We start from the raw sequence: 17,662 nt of genomic DNA on the forward strand, positions 1-17,662 counted from the left end.
GCTTCACATCCACCCGATCCATTCCACTCATTATTTTATACACTTCTATCATATCTCCCCTCAGCCGTCTCTTCTCCAAGCTGAAAAGCCCTAGCCTTCTCAGCCTCTCTTCATAGGAAAGTCGTCCCATCCCCACTATCATTTTCGTCGCCCTTCGCTGTACCTTTTCCAATTCTACTATATCTTTTTTGAGATACGGAGACCAGTACTGAACACAATACTCCAGGTGCGGTCGCACCATGGAGCGATACAACGGCATTATAACATCCGCACACCTGGACTCCATACCCTTCCTAATAACACCCAACATTCTATTCGCTTTCCTAGCCGCAGCAGCACACTGAGCAGATAACGAATCTAGTCGAGACTGTGTTTGTGTCAGTTGTGCTTTGATCTCCGCTACTTCCTCTTTTAACTGACAAAGAGTAGTTTGAATCCTGTAAGAACCCCCGATGAGATAATAATTCTCTCATTATGGTTTGAAGGGAAACATCTTCTGCATCTACCGCTGCCGCCATAGCCTCTGAACTGGATGGATCCTGTCTAAGCTTTTTCGGAGCAGGTGACTGCAAATGTTTGACATCTGATTTTGGAGGTTTTACCGGCATCCTTTTTTAAAACGAAGATTTTCGTTATAACTTAAAAATTCCTCTCAATAAGACAGCAATCTGCAGGATTCTAAATTCCCAAATGGGAGAGACAAAGTTAGGCAGCCATTTTATTCGCACTTGCTAGCGCCCCCATAAGGTAGCCCTTTTATTCAGTTCGCTTAAATTATATTCAAAGCAGCTTAATTTCATGCTCTACAACCTATAATGGCCCCTAGTATGCCCTTAACTACCCAACCAGCGCAAATTTAAAAAAAAGAATAAAATAACTCCTGCAGCTTTGGTGGCAAACAGCACTGTGCAACACGTTCTCCGAGTCCTTACTTCAATACTTCAGCCCAGCCGCACTTGCGTTGTCCGCCCAAGCTGAAGCAAGGGCCAATGACAAGCGCACAGACGCCACACACGTGCACCAGTAGATCAGGTGACCTCTGATGCTGCTGGCATGTGGATGTGTCAGAGTGCCTTTGCCTCTTAGTCATCTTAAATCTCTTTGGTATAAGTCTTGCTGCATCAGCCCTGACAGAAAACAAAATGCAGTTGACCTGAATATATCACATGGAAAATGCTCTTTTTGAGTACAATCACATCAGCACGCCATATTAGTGAGTTTCAACCAATGGTACACTATGAGCCATATACTCAAATATTGCATAAGATACTCCTTTGACCACATATCAAAATTTCACCCTAAGGTGGTGTCTCCATTTTATTTAAATCAATCCATAATAATTACATTGATGAGTTTCAAGCGCTGGTATACTATGAGCCATATACTCAAATGTCTTGTCTGTTTTACCTAGATTGTAAGCTCTTTGAGCAGGGACTGTCTCTCTATGTTGATTGTTCAGCGCTGCGTGCATCTGGTAGCGCTATATAAATGCTAATAGTAGTAGTATGTTGCATAAGATACGCCTTCGACCATATACCAAAATGTTATCCTAAGGTGGTGTCTCCATTTTATTTAAATCAATCCGTAATACTTCCAGTATTCTGTCCACCTGCTCATACTGACGCTAACCAACGTTACTTTGCATTGTGCACGAGCACTTACCATTTAATTCGCACAACATGCCCTGGCCGCACAGTTCTTCCTTTCTCTAAGGGAACGGCATCTGCCTCAACCAGTCATAAAACATACTTTTTTGTCGCAATGGATAGCGGTTTGTATCTTAGTTTCTACTACAAAATGCAGATTCTTTATGACACACAGCTCATCGTCTTCAGACTATGGCTAGTACAAAAGCTCATCTTCACAGAGCTTCCCCCATAGAGATTTGTAAAGTAGTCACATGGATATCCTCCCGGCATACTTTTACGGCGAACTGTAACTGCATCAATGCTGCTCAACCGACTCCAGTTTCAGACGTGCTGCTGCGCTGTCCTTTGACGCAACTTCCTGTTTCCGGTAAGGCGGAATGTAGAGGGAGAGGTAAGGTTGTGTCGTGTGTAGTCAAGGAGGTCTAATAAAACCTCTTGTGTGTAGTAGGATATCATCACAGGGGACGGTCACGGGACACCGGAGAAGGAAAGCTGTGGGACTGTTAGTGGGCGACCTCAGGTATGAGTTTGATTGGGGGAGGGGGCGGTGTTTGAGGGAGAAGTGCCGTGTCGAGGACAAGGAGGAGAGTGGAAGATAGCGGGAGAGATGGCAGATCATTTGGCGGGGAGGCCATTCACCGAATACGTGTGAGGAGACCGGATCCCCGAATGCGTGTGAGTAGGTGCTTGGCGTGTGGGAGTGTGAATACAGCCGAATGCTTTGCCTTCGTTATGTGACAATAAGTCTCATGGAACGATCGTGACGTCATAGGCACATTTTAATCGGGGAATATTTGGTGGTTTCATATGACCAAATTTCCAACGCGGAGCACCCATCCTCATTCGGGGATCGGGGGACCGGTCTCTTCACATGCATTCGGTGATCGGCCTCCCGTCCGCATGATCTGCCATATCTCCCTCTATCTTCCATTCTCCCTGAAATCTGGTTTCTTTGACTGGGTGTACTTGTATCTCGCACAGGCTACTGATAACGTAAACTGAGTGCCCTCATGGGACCTAAAGTGACTGGGTTAAAAACTAGTTAAGTGGAAGGAGACAGAAGATAGTGGTAAATGGAGCTTGCTCTGAGGAAAGGGCTGTTACTAGTGGTGTACTTCAGGGTTTGGTCATTGGACCGGCTCTTTTTATCATCATCGTGAGTGATATTGTTGAAGGACTGTCTGGTAAGGGTTGTCTCTTTGCGAATGATACCAAACTCCGTATTAGGGTGGACACCCCGGAGGGTGTGGATGGTATGAAGGTTCTAGTGAAGGTAGAAGAATGATCTTATAAATGGCCACTAAGATTTAATGCTGAGAAATGCAGGTCGTGCACTTGGGGTACAAGAATCCAAGGGAACGGTACACTATAGGGGATGAAGTGCTTATGTGTATGAAAGAAGAGTGGGACTTGGGGGTGACTGTGTCTGATGATGTCAGGGTGGCCAGATAGAAAAGGTGAAGGTCAAAGCTAGAAAGATGCTTAGGTGCATAAGGAAAGGGATGATGAGCAGAAAAAATAACTGATAGTACCCTTGTATAAGTCTCTGGTGAGGCCCCATTTAGAGTACTGTGTAGAATTCTGGAGACTGCATCTACGGAAAGATATAAATAGTATGGAGTCAGTCCAGAGGGTGGCTATAAAATGAGTAAGCGGTCTCTGTCATAAAACGTATAGGGACAGGCTTAGGAACCTCAACATGTATATTGTGGAAGAGAGGCGAGAGAGAGGGAATATGATAGAGACATTTAAATACTTCAGTGGTGTCAATATACAGGAGGCAAACCTTTCTCAAACGAAAAAAAAACCAAACCTCTGGAATAGGGGGCACACCATGAAGTTAGGAGGAATCTAAGAAAATACCCTTTCATTGAAAGGGTGGTGGATGCGTGGAATGGCCTCCTGGTGGAGGTTGTGGAGACAAAGACTGTGTCAGAACTTAAGAAAGCGTGGGACAGGCATGTGGGATCCCTTAAGAAAGGAAGAGTTAGTGGTCACTGTGGATGGGCCATTTGGCCCTTATCTGCTGTCATATTTCTATGTTTCTAGGACAAATACGTAAGATCTCAAAGAGAGACGAATGGATAGTAGATGACATGGATGGACAGACAGTCTGGATAAGCCATATGGTCTTTATCTGCTTTCTTTTTTTTCTTTATATGAATGACTTGTTATTAAAGTCACATCGAGGTGACTTACAAAGGGGGTCTTTTACTAAAGTGCACTAGTGTTTTTAGCATGCACTAACAATAGATGCATGCTAAACTTTACATACACCACTGTATTCCTGTGGGTGTCTCTAGTGTTTAGCATGTACCTATTTTTAACACGAGCTAAAAATGCTATTGCGCCTTAGTAAAAGACCCCCAAAGTTATATAGTAAGTGCTTTTTGAAAATGAGTTCCATTGTATATTGCAGTCTTCCACATTCTGATTGAACTACCAGAGTAAAACTTAGCTTCTGATTTGTTAATTTTTTCTGATTAATTACAATTTATACTATATATTCTGTTGTAGGAATTCACAAGAATTTGAAGTGCATTAATCAATTTGGCTTATTATTATGAATTAATGCAAATCACTTCAAAAGTCAGATAAATAAAGCTTCAAATCTTTCCAAGGAACTTTCTCAATTTTTCATAATGTTTCTATAGCAGTAGGAATCCAAATAATACCATCGGCTGAAGTCCTTTCACAGTATTTCTCTTCCAGGGTTCAGGATCTTTCCAACTCACTAATAGACGCTACCTCTTCTTCTATTTCAGCATTCCTGTCTTCCTTCTCCAGACTGTAGGAGTAGCCTAATGGTTAGTGCAGTGGGCTTTGATCCTGGTTGCCTGGACAAGTCACTTAACCTTCCATTGCCCCAGGTACAAAAACTTAGACTGTGAGCCCTCTAGGGACAGAAAGTACCTGCATATACAGTGCTGCGTATGTTTAATAGCACTTTAGAAATGATTAGTAGTAGTAACTACTCAGTCATTAATAGGCAACAAAATTCTATCTTCATGGTCCTCGTTCTAATTACAGACCCTCCATTTGCTGTAAAAAACCTACTCTTTGTTCCCTTGACCTAATCTTGTTGTCTTGGTTGAAATTCCCTGAACTTCAAATACTGTGTAAGATTCTAGTCTTTTATCCAGACAGGTACCAATATCTGAAAATATGCAATTGTACGCCCTATCTTGAAAAAGCCGCCTTTAGATCCCCAAATTCCTGTTCACTATCAACCGGTGTCCAATCTGTGCTTTAAGTTATTGGAAAAAAATAGTCAATACTCAATTGTCTGCTTTCACTGATAAATCTCTTGCCCTTAATCCCAGGTATTCCAGTTTTAGGGTCCCTTTCTTTCAGATCACGCCTACAAGATTTTAACTTCCTCATCTATTGCCTTTTCCTATCCTCTGATGTGTGGAGTCCCACAAGGATTGGTTCTTTTGCTACTTCTTTTCAATTTATTCATAAGCCCCCTTGCCACACTTATCCAGTCAACAGTCATTTCATTTCTATGCTGATGATATTCTGCTACTTTTTCCTACAAATCCATTTAATCCAACTATTGGTCCGCTCCAAGACTGTTTAGATGTAGTCTCAAACTGCCTTGCTGAACACAAACTAGTCCTGAATAAACAAAAAAAAAAAACAGTGGCATGTTGGGTCATTGGTGTTCCTTCTATTCCTACCATTATTCTGAATCTTTTTGGCACCGGTACTCAACTGGTTGACTCCTTTCGGTATTTGGGAATCACTTTGGATTCTTTTCTTACTTTCTCTTCGCAGGTATCTAACTTATGTATGGCTAGTTTTCTTGTCCTTTGACAATTGTGATCAGTTCATTGATATTTTGACCAGGACATGTTTCATTCCCTTGTTCTCTTTATTAGTCACCAGGCTTGATTGCTACAACATGAATTACCTGGGATGTTCTCTTGCAAACCTAAAAAACCCCTTCAATCCAACACACAGCCATCAAATGAATAAGTCGCGTGAAAGTTTGATCATGTTTCCCCATTGTTTCAAAAATTTCATTGGCTTCCTGTTGAGCAATGAATAATATTTACACTACTCACATTCACATTTAGATCCCATAGACTTGGTCTTCCTCACTATTTGGCAACATTAACTACCCATACTCCCCTACTCGACTTCTCCATTCTGTCAATGCCCACTGATTGGTTCTTCCAAACCCTAACTCTGCCCATCTTCAGTACACTAGACATCGTGTTTTTTTTCTTCACTGCTCCTTTCTGCTGGAATTCTCTCCCCTCACTACTAATGCTGAATTATCTTTCAAAAATTTTAAATCTACTATAAAAACCTGGCTTTTCCATCACATGACTTACTGCAGGAAGGGTTGCATCATTCTTACTGTTTTTCCTCTATTTTATTCTCCTCCACCCCTTCTTCCCCTTGTCCTTTTCCTTGCTATTCTGTCTTGGAAAAGGGAAATGGGACTTGATATACCGCCTTTTTGTGGTTTGGTTTTTGCAACTATATTCAAAATAATTTACATAGTATATACAGGTATTTATTTGTACCTGGGGCAATGGAGTGTTAAGTGACTTGCACAGGGTCACAAGGAGCTGCAGTGGGAATCAAACCCAGTTCCCCAGGATCAAAGTCCACTGCACTAACCACTAGGCTACTCCTCCACTGGAATGTATGCAATGACACTTTCCTGTCCCTACATTGTAGTTTCTTTCCTACTTTAATTTTAGTTTTAGTTTATAAAACTAAAGTTATCTGCAAGTTAGCATAGGAATTTTGGCAAGTTTTAATAAACTATAAACTATGCTGGCACAGCAGATGGAATATCTCTAATTAAATCTAACTTCACCATAAACTTGAAAGAATTGACAGATTTATAGATTAGTGGCTTCAGTAGCTGATTACCTTTAGTCTGTTGTACTCTTTACTATTTCATCTTATTTATTCTATTCTTTTTGATCCAATAGAATGTTGACAAGAAATACTAGTGGCATAGCCAGACCTCAAATTTTGGGTCGATCTACCACCAAAATAAGTGGGTATAATGTCCTCTCTGTAGCTCACTCCTTTACATAAACTCAGAATATTAAATACCTGAGTTGGAGTGGATCCCCAAGCCCAGCCAGCTGAAGACCTTTTTGAAGGCACCTTAAACTTCCTTCATCAGTTTGTTAGTCAGTAGCAGCTTTAGTGAGCTGACCAGTGCTGGCATCCAACTGAGCAGGTGCTGGGTACCTCAGTAAAGCTGCCGCTGACTGCTAAAGTGGGCTGGAAAGAGTTCTTTTTGCCTTCAAGGTGGTCTTAAGATGGCAGGGCTTGGAGATCTCCTGCCAGCTGCAGCAAGGGTGTACTGCTTCTGAATGGGCTTGAGCCCAAAGTGAACCCACCTGTGGCTATGTATTTGATTTACATAAGAGACTGGAGAAATATCTGTCTAGAACGTAGCCTTTGGGTGATGTGGAGAGACTCATCGTGAGGCTTCATTTTTATAAATCAGTAGGGGCTGAAAAGCAGAGCCATGGTGAAAAGCACAGCTGCTCAGATTGTACTGGGGGTTCCTTTGTACAACCTAGTGAGTGAACACTGTATACTTCTTAATGGTTGCTATGTACAGTAGCAGTGATTGAACTGTGTAGTTTGCTATGTATATGGTTTCCTAGTAGTGAGAAGAACATGCAATATGTGATGCAGTGGCACCCTGTGCTTACTGTAAAATTCTTCATTTTGAAATTTGTTGACAGTGAATAGGAATGGTTAGACATAATATAATATAGCGTTTGGTTTCATAGTAAGTGATGGCAGATAAAGACCTGAATGGTCCATCTAGTCTGCCCAGCAGTCAGCTCATTATCAATTCATGATGAATTCAACAATGAATGTGATATTATATAGTTTATCACAAATCTTTCTTTGGTGTTTCTGGGACATAGACTGTAGAAGTCTGCCCGGCTCTGTCCTTATGTTCCACTTACTAAAGATGTTGTCAAAGCCCACTCCAGCCTATCCAAATCTGTCTTGTCATTTGTGGGACCCAGACGGTAAAAGCCTGCCCAGCACTGTCCTTGGTTCCAGCTACTGAACTTGCCATTGAAGCCCCCTCCAGCCCTTCTCAAACTGGATTGCCATATACAGATACAGACTACAAAGTCTGCCCGGCACTGGTCCCAGTTCCCCACAGCCAGAGTAGCTGTCCAAGCGTTACCCACACATCCACCCCCTGCAGCCATCCAAGGCTTTTTTTTTTTTAAATTTATTGTGTTATTGTTTCCAAACCAGTGGAATGCTTCCCCCTCCCTTCTCTAGGTCAGATACACATAGAAACAATGTGAATACAAAAATGCATGCATGCTTGCACAGGCATAAGGTTTGGAAAGAATTCCATGCACCATGCTCTGCATCCTTTCCCCACTTTTTTTTTTGGCGGGGGTTAATCCTCCTGCTTTGGCCATGGTAATAATACTTTTGTCCTCCCCCTTCTCTGGTAGGGTTGGGCTGTACTGTGCTAAATACTACTGAAATAAACATTTGATATCTGGTTTCACATTGCTTTTTTATTATTTGTTATGTTAAAGCTGAATGCCCATTATTCGTATTTGACTGAATAGTAAAATATGCTATTCAGTACAGCTCTAGTTGGTTAAAGACAGTACTCAATGATGAATGTCTTAATCTAAGATTTGCAGCTCTGGAGGAGCATTGACCATTTATAATGTCATTGCCTCAGATTGTTTTTTTGCTTTTCTCTGTCTTGTTTGTCCTCTAGTATTAATTAGTACCACTAAAGTCTGAGTAGCCAACCTCTTTCTTTTGGTCAGTTTTCTACCAGGGTTCTTTTACTTCTCATCTTATGCATCTATTCATTTAAAATCACAGGCTTGATTTACTAAACTTTTTTTGCCCACTAATACAGAATGGGAGGGGGAAAAAAACCTTAATAAATTAGGTCTCAAGTCCTTCCAATTGATTTTTCAGAATTTTCCTATGACAGGGGTAGCCAGTGGATGTATTGCAGGCTGTATGTGGCTCCTTTTGTGAATGTGTTGCTTAAAGAAGGAATTTTCCCTATTAACTTTGGAGATATAATTTTAACACCTATTCCCAAGTCCGAAGGAACTGACTTATCATTAACTTCAAATTTTCGTCCAGTGGCCAGTATACCTTGGATGATTAAGTTGATTGAATCCTTGGTAGCTTCTCAACAATTAATTTTTTTGGATACTTTTCAAGGACTACATAGAACACAACATGGCTATAGACCCATGTACAGAACAGAATCTTTATTATTAACCTTGGTTTCTAACATAAAAGTCTTCTTTATTAATTATCAGGATTTGTTTACCGCCTTTTTGAAGGAATTCACTGAAGGCAGTGTACAGCAAGAATAAGTCAAACATAAACAATAGAGAATTATAGCAGTAAAAATATTCAAACAATAATACAAAATGGCATAGCATGCTACGTTACAATGTCAACACAATACACAATGAAACATTTTAATAAACAGCATAGGGTGTAAGCAAAGGTGGAACATATAGATAGATAAGATTGAGTAACAGGAGTAAGAAAATAATGGACTAAGTTAAAGAATGTTGCTTGAACATTGTCTAAGCTAGGGTAGGAGTGGATAAACATGTTCTGCTATAGTATGTACTGTATGTGCAGCCGATGTCATTTTCTTCTTCCATTAAAGGCCTGGTTGAAGAGCCAAGCTTTTATCTGCTTCCTGAAGTACTGATAGTCTTGTGTTAAGCGAAGCCTTTCAGGAAGTGCATTCCAGAGTGTGGGGGCTACTCCGGAGAAGGCTCGCTTGCAGGTATCACATCGTGTGATGTCCTTTGGAGAGGGTGTGGTTAGGGAAGCAGAGTTTTAAATTTGGCTCTGTATTCTACTGGTAGCCAGTGTAGTTTATGCAAAAATGGTGTGATGTGGTCACGTCGTTTACAACGTTCTATTAGTCATGCTGCATCATTCTGAATCAATTGGAGCTGGTGCAGACCCTTTGCAGTCAGACCAGTGCAGTGTGCGTTATAATAATCGAGTCTTGATGTGAACATGGCATGCACAACTGAGATAAGGCTTGCCTTCTGAATGTAAGGAAAGAGGCAGCGTAGTTGTCACAAGTGATAGAAGCAGCTATTGAAGGTTGCTTGGATTTGGGGGATCAGAGTAAGTGTTGAATCGAACTGTATTCCAAGGTTTCTGACTTGTGATTTGAGGGGGAGTTCATCCCAAAAGAAATTTTGATGTCATGTCCCCATTTGTGCTAGGGACCCATAGAAGCTCGGTTTTACTTGGGTTCAGTTAAAGTTTGTTGTTTTTAGCACATTCTTGAATTCATGTTAGACAGTCAGTTTATTCAGGGCTGTGGGTAAGTCAGGTTCAGTGGGTATGAGTAGCTGCACGTCATCCGCATAAATGTAGAACTGAGTGTCCATTGGCTGAATAAGCTTGGCTAGTGGCTTGAGGTAAATATTGTTTAGAATAGGTGACAGTGTCGATCCTTGTGGTACTCCGACATTGTTTAGAATAGGTGACAGTGTCGATCCTTGTGGTACTCCGACATTGCTGCCTGGATGTCCAACCACCACATGAAACTGAACATGGCCAAGACCGAGCTCATTATCTTTCCACCCAAACCCACTTCTCCTCTCCCTCCACTCTCTATTTCAGTCGATAACACCCTCATCCTCCCCGTCTCATCTGCCCGCAACCTCGGAGTCATCTTCGACTCCTCCCTCTCCTTCTCTGCCCATATCCAGCAGATAGCCAAGACCTGTCGCTTCTTTCTCTATAACATCAGCAAAATTCGCCCTTTCCTGTCTGAGCACACCACCTGAACTCTCATCCACTCTCTCATTACCTCTTGCCTTGACTACTGCAACCTACTCCTCACTGGCCTCCCACTTAACCATCTATCCCCCCTTCAATCCGTTCAGAACTCTGCTGCATGTCTTATCTTCCGCCTAGACCGATATGCTCATATCACCCCTCTCCTCAAGTCACTTCACTGGCTTCCGATCAGGTACCGCATATAGTTCAAGCTTCTCCTACTAACCTACAAATGCACTCAATCTGCAGCCCCTCCCTACCTCTCTACCCTCATCTCCCCTTACGCTCCTACCTGTAACCTCCGCTCACAGGACAAATCCCTCCTCTCAGTACTCTTTTCCACCACCGACAACTCCAGACTCCGCCCTTTCTGCCTCGCCTCACCCTATGCTTGGAATAAACTCCCTGAGCCCATACGCCAAGCCCCCTCCCTACCCGTCTTCAAATCCTTGCTCAAAGCCCACCTCTTCAATGTCACTTTCGGCACCTAACCATTGTACCTCTATCCAGGAAATCTAGACTGCCTCAATCTTGATTGACTGCACTTTTTGTCCTTTAGATTGTAAGCTCCTTTGAGCAGGGACTGTCCTTCTTTGTTAATTGTACAGCGCTGCGCAACCCTGGTAGCGCTTTAGAAATGTTAAATAGTAGTAGTAGTAATACTCCACTGGGCAGCGCCCATGGTGGTGATGAGCTGCTGCAGAACACTATGGACTGTTTGCCTGTCTGATAGGATATGAATCGGGCAAGTACTGTTCCGCTGATACCTGTTTCTGCCAGATGAGGCAGCATAATACCATAAAGGTTGTTGAGGAATCTAGCAGTACCAACACCGAGGCAAATCCTCTGTCTCGGTTTCTGTGAAGATCATCTAGCAGGGATACAAGGACTGTTTCTGTTCCACAACCAGGTCTGAATCCAGATTGACATGGATCTAGCCAGTTTCTCTCTTCTAGCCAATCACTGAGTTGATCACAGACTATTGAGTTGTAAAGTTCAATCTGTTCTCTTACAGTTTGATGTATCGAGTATGTTCGATACAATAGATCATATCTTATTGTTGAAACGATTGAGTGATCTTGGCTTAACTGGGGTTGTTCTGAATTGGTTTAAAGGTTCTGTATAGAATAGGAGATATAAAGTAAAAAAAAACTAGATAATTTTTAAAAATGTTGGTCCTCTTGTTGTGGAGTCCCTCAGGGGTCACACCATTGTCTCCAATATTGTCTCCAATATTGTTTAATATTTTCATGAGTTCTTTGGGTTCAGCCTTAGCGTCTTCTGCATTTTATTATTTCATCTTATGTAGATGATATTTTTATTTTAGTACCTTTTAATGAGGCAGGTTCTAAGTTAATTTCAGATTGTATTGAAAGGAATTATTGCTAGGATACTGAGAATTTATTGAAGCTAAATACTACTAAAACAAAATTATATTTTAGCCCAACTTTATCAGATTTCACCAAAACTAATACTTTAATAACAGGGAAACAACTAAATGTAGGGAATGGGACTTTCTGTGGTTTTTGCAACTACATTCAAAGCGGTTTACATAGTATATACAGGTACTTATTTGAACTTGGATCAATAAAGGGTTGCCCAGATTCACAAGGAAGTGGGAATCGAACCCAGTTCCCCAGGATCAGAGTCCTCTGCACTAACCACTAGGTTACTTCTCCACTCCGATATGTTCTTGAAGAGTTGTTGTTTTTAATTGGATTCTCAGCTGATAATGGAATGCCAATTAAGTCTGAGTAAAAGGATCTACTTTAAGTTATGTCAGCTTAGGGGTTATTAGATCTCCTGAATATTTTTGAGTCTTCAAGTAATAGTTTTATTTCAATCAGATTATTGAAATGTTTTGTGTGCTGGAATTCATAGCAAATTATTAAATAGACTGCAGTTGATGCATAATACAGCTGCAAAATTGATCTTTGGGACTAAGAAATTTGATCGAGCTATACACCATTTTTGAGAGATTTGCATTGGTTACCAGTTGAAGCACATGTGGAGTTTAAAGTTGCATGTATGTTTTTAAAAATTTACAGCTTATGCCCAAGTTCTCATATTCAATTATTATCCATATCTTCTTTTAGATCTGCATGTCGATTTAGTTCCTGTGAAGAAACAGTGTGTTTTAAGCCTGTAAAATGTGTTGGATACTTTCCTGTCTTAAATATGTCTGAAGTGTATTTCTCCTGTTTGACCGGCAGATGGTGCATGTTTATGCTTAAATCTGTTAGAGAACTGAGTTCTCTTTCTTTTATTTGCCACACATATAATAAGTACCTTGCAGTGATGTAACCAGTTTTTATTTGAAGCTTGACTCTTCTGGTCTGTGATTGACCTGGAGTTTTGAAATTACCCAGCAGGGGCTGGCTGTTGCTTCAGTCTTAGCCAAGAAGAAAAGAGGGAGACAGATCGCTTTGCTAAGGCTCTGTGAACAATTATATGTCCTGATCTTCCCAGGTACTGTTTAGATAGTATATAGATGTTTAGTTAGTGTTATGATCCATATTTCAGTTACCTGTTATTGTTTGCTAATTGCAGTATTTTGTTTCACTGTTCCAAGTTCTGAGAATAAACACAATTGTTCGTTCTGCCTGTCTGTACTGATAAAGAATCCTGGTGGTTTGTGTGTTGGGTCTGTGAGTTCTTTCTGGGAACCGTGGGACCACAGGGAGTGTGGCCCCAGTAACCTAGAAATCACTGGGGATAATTTGAGCGCTGGGGACTCACCCAGAGGCGGTTATGACCCATTTGGTGTGAGGAGGGTGCTAATGTAGAGCACAAGTGGCAGGTGCAGGTGGACCTGAAATGTGCTGGGGATAGACCCTCTAAGTGGCCACGGGGTAACTCCAGGCGGGTGACTAGGCGTTTCATCACAGTTCCACATTGGGTTTTCCCACAGTTAAGAATGTGTCTTAAAAGATTTCATGAAAGTTCATTTAGCTATCAATCTAGTAGGTTGTGGAACATTCTTCCAGTATCTATACGAACTACGCCTAACTTCGTGTTAAATAAGTCCTCAGAGATACGCCAAGCCCCCTCCCTACCCATCTTCAAATCCTTGCTTAAAGCTCACCTCTTCAGTGCTGCATTCGGAACCTAACCTTTCAAACATATAGGTTGCCCCAATCTGTCGGACCTATCAGATTAACTGTACATTTGTCTTTAGATTGTAAGCTCTTCGAGCAGGGACTGTCCTTCCATGTTAAATTGTACAGCGCTGCGTAACCCTAGTAGCGCTTTAGAAATGTTAAGTAGTAGTAGTATAAGAAGTACTTTGATTTTATAATATGTTTTTTTTTTCAATAAGTAGCTTGTTATAAATAGATTTTAATTATGTGACTTGCTCTTCATTTTGTCTCATTTTCATCAATGAAATTGATCACCTGCTTTCTGGACTCTTGTGCTTCAGCTTGGTTAAAATCCTCAACCTTGGGCCTAGACTCTCTTCTTTCTTTTATATGTAATAGTCTGCAATTGGGCTTAGTTCCATCAGTTAAGAAGAATGCCATGGTCCATCCCCTTCTGAAAAACCCTCACTTGACCCTGCAGTTGCTTCCAGCTACTGACCAGTTTCCAATCTTTGCTCTATTTTCAAGATTACAGAAAAAAGTAGTATTTTCACAATTATTGTTGAGCAGTCTTCAGTTTTACATTTTAGGCAAACATGTTTTAGACAGTTACATAGGATGTGACTACTGTTTCTGTGCTTCTTAGTGACTTACATTCCATCTTAGATAAAGGGATATATATTTTTTAGTGCCCTTATTAGATTGATCTGGTAGGTCACTCTTTTCTATTAGCATTGTTGAGCTCTATACGTCTTGCTGGATCAGTACTTTCTTGGTTTTCTTTATTTCTACATGATCAGAATTTTATTGTTGGCAACCCTGCAGGAACTCCTGCTTCTTATACTATTTCTTGTGGCATTCCAAGGGGTCAATTCTATCTCCACTACATTTCAATATTGTGTTTGTCCTCTTGCTACACTTCAGTCTTTTTTAAATACTTGATTCCGTTTCTATACCGATAACCGAATATTTTTTCCAACATTCCTGATGAACCAGAGTTTGTAGTCGCTACAGGATTGTTTAAGATCACTTGCTAGTTGCTTGTTCTTAGTGCAGACAAGATCGTAGTCTGCTGGGTAATGGATTCACTTGTCTCCTCCAAGCATTCCATTGCAGTTGTTTGGTGTTTCCATTGCAGTATCTCACTCTTTCTTTATTTGTATGATATTGTTGATTCTTTTCATGAACAAATTTCAGATGTCATTTAAAAAAAAAAAAAAAAAGTTTATTTTGAATTAATCATGTTACTGCTTATCTAGTATGTTGGACTTTTTCTTTTTTTCACACTCTCACTCATGCAATGCTTTTTTTCTAGAATTATTGCAATACCATCTATGCAGGACTACCAAAAATCGGAATGTAAAAGACTGTAGCCCACATTCTACTTAAGCGCGCATTTACTCTCCTTAAACCTCCCTTAGAGATCCTATGTACTTGGCTCAATCTATGCCTCCTTGTTTACCTTTCCATGTTCAATTCACATATTCTTAAAACCTTACTATTACTATGTTTATTACAATTTATAATATTCTCCTTACAATACTTTGTAATTCTATTTACTATGTAAGCCGCATTGAACCTGCTATGTGTGGGAAAGCGCGGGGTACAAATGTAATAAATAATCTCTCTTGAATTCAGATACTGTTTTCATCTCCACCACTTCTACTGGGAGGCCATTCCACAAATTCACCACCCTTTTTGTAAAAAAAGTATTTCCTCAGGTTATTTCTGAGTCTATCCCCTTTTACCTGTATCCCATGCCCCCTTGTTCCAGAGCTACCTTTCAATTGAATAAGACTCGCCTCCTGTTCATTCATAGGTATTGTCTCTATCATATCTCCTCTCTTTCCTTTCTTCCATATTGTGATCTTTAAGTCTGTCCCCATACACTTTATGACAAGACCACTGACCATTTTAGTAGCTACCCTCTGGACAGATTCCATGCTGTTTATAGCTTTTTAAAGGTGCGGTCTCCAAAATTGTAAACAATATTCTAAATGCGGTCTCGCCAGAGTCTTATACAGGGGCATCATTATTTATTACATTTGTACCCCGCGCTTTCCCACACATAGCAGGTTCAATGCGGCTTACATAGTAAATAGAATTACAAAGTATTGTAAGGAGAATATTACAAATTGTAATAAACATAGTAATAGTAAGGTTTTAAGAATATATGAATTGAACATGGAAAGGTAAACAAGGAGGCATAGATTGAGCCAAGTACATAGGATCTCTAAGGGAGGTTTAAGGAGAGTAAATGCGCTTTAAGGAGAATGTGGGCTACAGTCTTTTACATTCCAATTTTTGGCATAGATGGTATTGCAATAATTCTAGAAAAAAAGCATTGCATGAGTGAGTGTGAAAAAAAGAAAAAGTCCAACATACTAGATAAGCAGTAACATTATTAATTCAAAAAAAACTTTTTTTTAAATGACATCTGAAATTTGTTCATGAATACCTCCTTTTTCTTCTCCCTATGCACCCAAGCATCCTTCTAGCTCACTAAACTGTACCATTCCCTTGGGTTTTTGCGGCCCAAATGCATGACTTTTTTTTTTTTTTTTTTTTTTTTTTTAGCATTAAATCTAAGTTGCCAAACTCCAGACCATTCCTCTTCCTTTCTAAGTCCTTCCTCATGTTACCCACACCATCAGGGATGTCTACCTTATTGCAGATTTTGGTATCATCTACATATGCTAATACTTTGTACAGTCATGTTTTATTTGTGACTGCACATGTGCCTTGGTTGGGGATTTCTCAACAGCACTAAGATACCACATTCCAAATCCCATCACTGAAGGGCATCTGTTGCATGTTGATGATGGCCAATAATCCAGTTGTGCTCTGAAGAACATGTTGGCTTGTCTCAGCAATGGAAAATTAGATGACTAAGAACTCCTAAAATTAAATTTCAGAAAAGAAATAAGGTGATACATGTTTGGATAGTAGGAGTAGAATAATTAGGGGGTCTAAATGTGACAGTTTGCAGAGAGGTTCCCTATTTGGCTATGCTCATTGATGAAGCTGTAAATTATGTTTAAAATTTAACATACAAAAAGAAGTAGTATAACAGTCCCTTTTTAAGTATTCACACCCTTGTATATTTTTTGTATTCTTATCATCTAAAAAATATAATTCAAAATGGATTAAATAGCAAGTTATTCCACTGATCTACACAACATATTCTACATTTTCAAGTGAAAGATCAACTATAGCAATATTCAAAATGAAACTAAGAAACCAAAAAGTCTTGACTTCATAAGTCTCCACACTGTAACAAGACCAATAAGTTTAATACTCCTGGACCAGTGGTCCATCTAGCCCAGTATCTTGCTTCCAACAGTGGCCAATCCAGGTCTCAAGTACCTGGCAGAAACCCAGTTAGTAGCAACATTCCATGCTACCAATCTCGGCGCAAGCAGTGGCTTCCCCCATGTCCATCTCAATAGACTAGAGAGGAGTTGCACGGGGACAGAAATCTAACCTACTTGTCCCTGCTACAAGTAATCTCCATCCCGACTTGCCCAGCCTTTGCCGTACGGCTGTCACTTTAACCCTTCCCCCCCCCACCACCACCACCAAGAAGGCCAGATTCTACAAGCAGTAACAATTCTAATAAAAGTAACATAAATCATTTTCTTGTGTACTCTGCTAAGACAGCAGATGTACAGATTAGTAGGCTGAAAGCGGTCTAACACAAATAAAGTCAGAAACAACACAGTTTATACTTAATTGTTCAACCGCCCTTAGGAATCACCTTTGGGTTTAAAAAGCAAAACCATGTGCATGTAAGGACTGGATAAACGAATTAAAGCAAAGGCCCTTAATATGTAATACTTGGTAACAGTAATGGAACAGTGATAGAATATTCACATAGCAAGCAGCCTGAGGCAACAGATTTATTTTCCACTGAACATAATTAACTTCATATTAACTTGACAGCTAATACTGTGCTGAACTGGACAATGTTGGCACATTTAGACTCACGTTGGACAGAACTTCTGCATGAAGGAAACCCTTTCCTTGTTATTCAGTACCTCTCTGTGAAATAGTAGTAATAAAAAAGGCAAGTGCATTTTTATAATATACCACTGCAATCCACAAAACAAAAGGAGC

At 40.3% G+C, this 17,662-nt stretch overlaps 1 protein-coding gene across 1 annotated transcript in view; it reads left to right on the forward strand.

The window, feature by feature from the left end:
• The first annotated feature begins 2,051 nt into the window (after positions 1-2,051).
• The window catches only part of ZNF131 (zinc finger protein 131), a 206,725-nt gene continuing 191,114 nt past the window's right edge, over positions 2,052-17,662 (forward strand). The window contains exon 1 of the mRNA XM_030193094.1: positions 2,052-2,169. The gene's annotated coding sequence lies outside the window, so the exon portion shown is untranslated. The remainder of the gene's footprint in view (positions 2,170-17,662) is intronic.

Source organism: Microcaecilia unicolor, chromosome 2 (assembly GCF_901765095.1).
Source record: "Microcaecilia unicolor chromosome 2, aMicUni1.1, whole genome shotgun sequence".
NCBI classification, from domain to species: domain Eukaryota; kingdom Metazoa; phylum Chordata; class Amphibia; order Gymnophiona; family Siphonopidae; genus Microcaecilia; species Microcaecilia unicolor.